The sequence below is a fragment of the Oryx dammah genome, unplaced genomic scaffold (assembly GCF_014754425.2).
Source record: "Oryx dammah isolate SB20612 unplaced genomic scaffold, SCBI_Odam_1.1 HiC_scaffold_7, whole genome shotgun sequence".
Taxonomy (NCBI): Eukaryota; Metazoa; Chordata; class Mammalia; order Artiodactyla; family Bovidae; genus Oryx; species Oryx dammah.
In genome coordinates, this window is record NW_024070191.1 from 34,181,087 (window position 1) to 34,189,568 (window position 8,482).

Sequence of the window (8,482 nt, forward strand, 5' to 3'; positions counted from 1 at the left end):
CATTGTAGGTAAGTGCAAGTCTTTGGTGAAAGCAGAGATTTTAGACCCAGACCCAGAATGAGGCGCAGAAGGAAAGGCTGTTGCCCCAGCTGTTTGTCTGTAAAAACGAAAGGGCAAAAGGTAGCCTCACTTTACTCATTTCCAGGCACAGCCTCTCACGTAACTGGTCAACCACAAATTACTTCCAAAGTGGCAGGAGACAAGGGTGGAGCTAACATTTTAAAACACTCCCTTTCAGTGCTGACCTTGCCTGTTGAGTATTTTTTTGTGTCACTCACGTTGGCAATCGAGGAGAGCCAGAGTTCTAAACAACAATGCAGGCTGTAATAGAGCTTACGAAAATTTAATGATTTTTAAAATACATGCTTTTTAAGCCATTTATATGTGTCCCAAGAACTCATGCACTCCTTGGAAAAATAATGAAAGCAAAGTGGAGAACAATTATGGAGAAATAGAAAACATTTTACCAAGTTTCCTGGTTTTCCCATGCATATTGATTCTGCTTTAGCAAAAAGAAGTAAATTAGTAAGCAGAAGAGTTTCCTTAAAACACTTGAAATCAACAAATGAACCTACCTACGAAACAGAAAGAGAATCATGTACAGAGAGAACAGACTCTGGTTGCCAAGGAGGAGGGGCTGGGGGAGGGATACAGTGGAAAGTTAGGGCCAGCAAGTATAAGCTTCTATATGCAGAATGGATAAGCAACAAGGTCCTACTCCAGAGCACAGAGAACTATGTTCAATTTCCTATGTCACGGTGGAAAAGAATATATTCAAAAAGAGAATGTATACACACATATAACTGAATCATTTTGCTGTACAGCAATATTTAACACAAAATTGTCAATCAAATACACTTCAATGAAAAATTGAGTGTCCAATTCTGTTTAATATAGTTGTTAACAGAAATCTTGGGTCCTCTCCGCCACTAAATAAACAGTGAAACAGATTTAAGAAATATGACCTTGAAGTTAATTCTTCTATCTTGGTTTCTTTCCTATGTTTATCTGGCTTTCATGAGACCCAAGTCTTAATCTTTCTGAGGTTCCTGTTTGGAGAAATGTTCCTTCTGGCTGTTCAACAAAAGAAAAGGTTGAATAAACACCCCCAAATGTAAATTTCTTCCAAGCCTCTTTTTCTTTTCTGGCAATTATCCCTTCTGGAAGCATTTCAATTTTGTCTGACACAGTGATCTATTGCACAGATATTTTGTTAAAAACTGACACTTAATGTTTAATGAATAAGCATTGAGTGTATAACTGGATACTGCATCCCTTCCACTCACCTGATATTTGAGATAAAGGTGCAGTCGTAGTCCTGTCTAGCATGGGGTTCCCATTAGAAGGATCACGGGAGCTTTACATCCCTATGAAACTTCCATTCTCAAGGAATAAATCCAGGACAGATTCGGTCATTGGATTGGCCACTGAAATTCTCTAAAGCTCTACTTCCTCTGCCGCTTCTTTTCTGCCATTTTCTCTGTGTTTGGCTACATGACTAGTGAGTCCACCTCACTAACAGCATCTCACCTTCTCCCATGGCCCTCATAAGGCACACCTCCCATTTCACGGGAACTTGACTTTCCCTAGTAATTTGAGACCTTTGCTTACCTCCTCATGGGCTTTATCCCTCTTTCTTTCTCCATCATACATGTTGCACGAGACAGTAGTGAACCAAAACCATGTCTACACTCTTATGATAGAAGTATGCATAGTCCTATGCATACTACAGACTGGCATGCTATAGTCCATGGGGTTGCAAAGAGTTGCACATGACTTAGCAACTGGCCTCCCTTGTGGCTCAGACGGTAAAGCATCTGCCTACAATACAGGAGACCTGAGTTCGATCCCTGGGTTAGGAAGATCCTCTGGAGAAGGAAATGGCACAATGCACTCCGGTACTCTTGCCTGGAAAATTCCATGGACGGAGGAGCCTGGTAGGCTACAGCCCATGGGGTCGCAAAGAGTCGGACATGACTGAGCGGCTTCACTTCACTTAGCAGCTGAACAGTAACAACATGCATAGTTCCCCACAGCTGCTGTGACAGAGTATCACAAACTGAGTGGCTTAAAGCAACTGAAATTGAGGCGCTCCCAGTTTTGGAGGTGAGAAGTCCACATCCAAATATTGACGGGGTCATGCTCACTCTGGAGGCGCTAGATGAGAAATCTTGTCTCCTCCATCTTCTGATGCAACAGGTATTCCTCAGCCTGGGGCTGACTGGCTCCAACTTTGTCTTGTCTTCACATTGCCTTCTTCCCTGGCCTCTCCTCGGTGTTTCTCTCACAGAGATGCCAGCTGTCAGATAATCCAGGGTGATCCCTTCCCAAGATCCTTAGCTCAACTACATGCCAAGACCTCTCTTCCAAATAAGGTCAAATGTACAGATTCCAGGACATGAACTGGGATTAGGACATGGACAAATCTTTTCGTGGGGGGGAGGGGAGAAGAATATTCAAACCACTGCAAGGCATCAAAAAGTCTCATTTTCTTAGTTAACATCCACATGCCCACTCTAGAGACTCTTACTTGACTTTCTTGTCAGTTTCTCACATGCTCTTACCAAGAAAATTCAATTAAGGTACATCAAGTATTGAGTTATAAGATGATACCAAAAAAAAAAAAAAGTGCTTTGTCTAATTTTTTTTTCCCCCCAAACTTGAGCTTTTTTCAGGAAGGTACTGTATGCAAGTAGGAAAGAATGTTTATCAGATATCGTTTGGTATCTGACCATGATCTGATGGCCGGGGAATATTCACTGCAGTGAGTATGTGTACAGTGTACCTGATGCCCTTCTTGAGGAGGAGAAGGAAATTCCAGAGCCATCACCACATCCAGTTTGTCTTACCAGGCTGCAGCTCTGTAGTGAGGGCTTGATCTTGACTGTCTCAAGACTAACTGAAAAATCTCTATGCTGTCTTCATTATAGCCCAAACTATAATCCCTTAGATCTTCTTTTTTCCCCAAATTTCTCTACATGCATCCTCAAATTTACCATCCTTCTCCTCTCTTGATCTAACTTCCTTCTGCTCTCCTGTCTCTAAAACTCATCTCTGCAATCCTCTGGAAGACAGACTCCACGACAAGCAGACTAATCTATATCCTCAGTTCTGCTCCCATAGTTTCAAGGTCATGGTCTCCAAAGTTGTGGAGCAACCGAACTTCTAAAGAGTATTGAGAAATACATGCTGATTTCCTATTTTAGACCTACTGGATCAGGAAGTCCTGAGCCAACAGGACCCCTGTCATTAAAGATTGTCCGTAAGTCATCGATGAATTCATCTCTTTATCACGGGCCATAATCAACATCCTTTACAGGCTTTGACTACAACCAATGGGAAATTTAAAATTTTAGCTAGAATGCCTAAACTTGTACTTGACAGGAGAACTACAATAATACAAAACCTAAACTTCACATTTTTTCGCGGAAAGAACTGTCAAGTCATATCTGTTTCACATTCTTGGAAAAATATTGTTCCGCAAAAGATTTCTATCCTACTTACTGTTAACTTTTCACATGAAGAGCACTTCTGTATTTTTAAGAGGAGCTTCACAGCTGGTGGTTCCATAGCAGCCTTATCAACAGATCTTATTTCCTTTTTCCTATAAAGATGAGAACAAGAAAAGAAAGGCTTCCGATCAACAATTTACTTCTATCCCATCTCCCCTCCTTGCCTACTCACCATAAACATTGCATGTTTACCTTGATCTAACCCACCTAAGAACTAGTGTTAATCAAGTTCTTACAAGTTGAAGTCTGAAGTCAATTTGGCCACTTGGACTTACAGATCTACTCAATTTCTGATTCAGTTTGCTTAGCATTAAGCTCTTTATTTAGAAGATGGCTTCTTCCTTTGTTTTTTTTGTTTGTTTGTTTGTTTGTTTTTAAGTTTTGCAGAAAATTCTGTTTCAGCTCTCTCTTCTTTTCCTTTCTCATTATTGACAAAGTTTCAAATGAGGTGTTTCTTGGATTGTCTTAAAGCTTATATACCAATTTATTTCACATTTGGGAGAGAAGTCTTGTGGATTAACTTACCACCTGCTTATGTCTGGAGCTTTCACAGTAGAAGTGAGAAGCAGATAACACAGATCTACAGGGAATATTTTATAATTCAATTGTTCTTCTGAAATAGGAAAACTTCACTGCAGGTAAAAAACACAAAAGGACAACTTTGAGGCCATCAGTTGAGCATTCACTTCCTTTTTGTCCTAAATCTTGCCCCTAATATACTACAGATGAAATTCTATCCTTTCTATTTCCTCTGCATATCTCTTACTGAAGGACTTTTGTCTTTCAGAATCCATTCAGTTCCTGCCCATTACATGAATCATTTGACCAAATCACCCCACAGTGACCACTGTATTTCTACCTTGGGTTCCTCATTTATTCACTCTTTGTTCATGTTTCCAAAGTTTTTACAGGCTCCTAGAAAACGAGCATTGTGTCATAGCAGAGATGGTTACAGCACAGTAGAAAGTACTCAGGATTTGTCATCAAAAAACCTGATAAGGAGACAGAAAATTTGTGGTGCATGTTGTTTTCCATAAAATCCACGATTTTCTTCATCTTTTTTTTTTCCTATGCTGATCAGATGCAAGAAACCAAAGAGAATAATGGTTTACTGAAGGTTTTGAACATGTAAATGAGTCAGTAAATATTCAAATGATGATTAGAGAAAACCTTATCATCTAGCTGGCTCTATCATTAATGAGTTGCATAAATCTTAACACATGCTTACTTCACATTTGCCTGAGAAACCTAGCTTTTAGCTTCTTGAAAATTATATTTGACAGAGACGGCCAGTTGGTTTACCTTCTACAGCTACTTAAGCTATGTTGCCCAGGAAGTGCCCTTATGAGTTGTTTGGGTCTAAACATGCATATTTTGACATCTTAGGATTCACCCTGAGATTTCTTTCCTTTTCCCTTCTTTTCTGCCCCCTCCCTCCATTCCCTCCTCCCTTCTTGCTTTCCTCCTCCCTCTCTCTCTCCCTTCTTTTTGTTCCTTCTTTCTTTCTCTCTCTTTCTTATTTTTCTTCCTCTCTGTTTTGGCTTGGTTTTGCTTGTTCTGGCTCTGTGCTGAGTTCATCTCTAGCTCTCATTTGCATGTCTCATGCAAATGAGGCATCCATTGGTAGCAACCATGATTGGTGGGTTGGTTTTATGGTCTGACCATTAGATAATCTCCAGATAGAGAGGGATCTAGTCTAACTGGAGGAGAAATACTAGTTTTTGGTTGTTGTTGTTGTGTTTTTTAATTTCGTGTATGTGTGTGTGTTTGGGCAAGAACATGCGTGATTCCACTGGAAAGGAGAAGAGGTCTTTGAGATCAGGATTGGTGCATTTTTATTTTCCATGCCATTCTGTCTCATGATGTAGTGGTAAAGCATAAGCTGAAAACTCCTTGTCCCAGCAATTGAGAAAAGCCTTCGCCTCTCATTGTGTGATGTGTGTGTGTGTGTGTACATGAGTGTGTGTGCCTGCATATGAGTGCATTATGTGTATTAATATACAGGATTTGATAATAAATTTAACTACAAAGTCCCTTAAAGTAAATGTGCTCTGTTCTCTTTGATTTACGAACATTAATAAACTTATCTCTCCAAAATTCTATAAAGCAATTTTCCTTCATTAAAAAATAAACAAATTTAAAAAGTTATCTAAATATCATATTCTCACAGTTACTAGAAACTTTTAAAAGAACTGAACTTCTAATGTTTTAAACATGCTAACATTTAAATAAAAGAAAATGTCTCATAGAAACTGCTAAATCAGAAGCTAAGCTCAGGTGATAAAAATGAATCCTTGAACAAATCAGACTGGTACAATAAATTTGCTTTAAAAACAGCTATATTTATTTCCCTGACCTTACCAGTATGAAGTATACACAAATGCACACTGTTTCTTTAAGGAAGATGTAGGTGTTTTTGTTTTTTTTTTTTCCTTTTCTTTTTACTTTCTTGATGACAAGTTTGGTGAATCTAATTTTCCTAAACCTCTTATACTGATTTACTAAATACAGAAATTTAAAGTACTCTCACAAACGCTTCAGATTCTGAACAATATAAAAGTATGTGTTAAAATTGAATTGTAACTGACAAATTGTATTATGAATATAATACTATTCATATTAATAGTAATTATGTCAATTTAGACATAATTATCAAATCTCATAGATGACTTTAAGGTCTTAAACCAACATTCATTGAATTGCTCAATGTATACAATCTTTGACTATTTGACTAATTTCTAAGATAACACTATCAAGAAAAAATACATATATACATGTGTGTGTATATATATATATATATAATATTGTGTTTACTTTGTAGCTTCTTATTTTATGCAGTTTGGAGTATATATATCCCTAAGTAATGTTAACAAAAGTGTTCATTTTTGCTGCTTTAAAAGGTTAAAAAGGTGTAAGCAGGATATGTGTGGCTGCAAGAGTCATGCTATAGATGTAAAATGAGCTTGCAATTTTGTTAAAATGATTATATTTGACATGTCACCTACCTCCTAATTCTTTCTGTGAAACAGATGTTACATAGTTTGGTAAAAAGTTTTATTTACCATACATGAATGCTCTCAGTTCAGTTCAGTTGCTCAGTCATGTCTGACTCTGTGACCCCATGGACTACAGCGCGCCAGGCTTCCCTGTCCATCACCAACTCCTGGAACCTGCTCAAACTCATGTCCATTGAGTCTGTGATACCATCCAGCCATCTCATCTTCTATTGTCCCCTTCTCCTCCTGCCTTCAATCTTTCCCAGCATCAGTGTCTTTTCAAATGAGTCACTTCTTCCCATCAGGTGGCCAAAGTATGGAAGTTTCAGCCTCAGCATCAGTCCTTCCAGTGAATATTCAGGACCGATTTCCTTTAGGATGGACTGGTTGGATCTCCTTGGACTCCAAAGGACTCTCAAGAGTCTTCTCCAGCACCACAGGTCAAAAGCATCCATTCTTCGGTGCTCACTTTTCTTTATAGTCCCACTCTGACATTCATACATGACTACTGGAAAAACCATACCTTTGACTAGACGGACCTTTGTTGGCAGAGTAATGTCTCTGCTTTTTAATATGCTGTCTAGGTTGGTCATAGCTTTTCTTCCAAAGAGCAACCATCTTTTAATTTTATGGCTGCAGTCATCATCTGCAGTGATTTTGGAGCCCAAGAAAATAAAGCCTCTCACTGTTTCCATTGTTTCCTCATCTATTTTCCATGAAATGATGGGACCGGATGCCATGGTCTTAGTTTTCAGAATGTTGAGCTTTAAGCCAATTTTTCCACTCTCCTCTTTTACTTTCATCAAGAGGCTCTTTAGTTCTTCTTCTCTTTCTGCCATAAGGGTGGTGTTATCTGCGTATCTGAGGTTATTGATATTTCTCCTGGCAATCTTGATTCCAGTTTGGGCTTCTTCCAGCCCAGTGTTTCTCATGATGTACTCTGCATAGAAGTTACATAAGCAAGGTGACAATATACAGCCTTGACATACTCTTTTGCTGATTTGGAACCAGTTTCTTGTTCCATGTCCGGTTCTAATTGTTGCTTGTTGGCCTGCCTACAGATTTCTCAGGAGGCAGGTAAGGTGGGCTGCTTTTCCGATTTCTTAAAGAGTTTTCCACAGTTTGTTGTGATCTACACAGTCAAAGGCTTTGGTGTAGTTAACGAAGCAGAAGTAGATTTTTTTTTTTGGAACTCTCTTCCTTTTTTGATGATCCAACTGATGCTGGCAATTTGATTTCTCATGAATGCTCTGCTAGGAGGAATAATAGCATATAGGTACAACTTAGTATGCAAGGTCATTAGATGTGCTTATTTGCTTAGGTGAAAAGTATGATAGTTTTGTTTAAAATTAAATGGCCCTTTTAAAATGTTTTATATATATATATATATGAGAAAAAACTGAATTTTTTTTGCAGAAGGTGATTTTATTTTCCTTGGATTATGATATGTGCAAATAAAGAGTCTGAAAAGAAGCAACAAAATATGCTAACATTTTGCCAAAAGTGGCTCAGTTTTGATGAACTTATTCAAAAGATTCTTTTAAAAGAGCTTTGGTCCCTTTAGCAGCATAATATTTGCTGCTAATATTTATTGATGCATAACTAGAATTAGGTTTATTCTCTGTCAAAATGTTAAATTTATCTTTGAATATTAGTCTACTCTCCTCTACTTCCTAAGATATTTAGGCTAGTACCTGGCCTATGACTGAAAGGAATAGTTAGCAAACCATGGCCACCCATCCAATTCAGCCCAGCAACTGTTTTTGTAAATAAAGTTTATCAGAACACAAACACATCCATTTGTTTACATATTGTTGATGGGTCTACAATAGTAGAGTGAGTCATTGAAACAGAGGTGTTAACTAAAGTATTTACAATCTGGTCCATTAAAAAAAGTTTACTGACCCCTTGGCTTAAAGCTTCCAATCCTTAGAAGTAGTAAAGAAGGCTACTTCTTGGCTGGCCATGAATCTT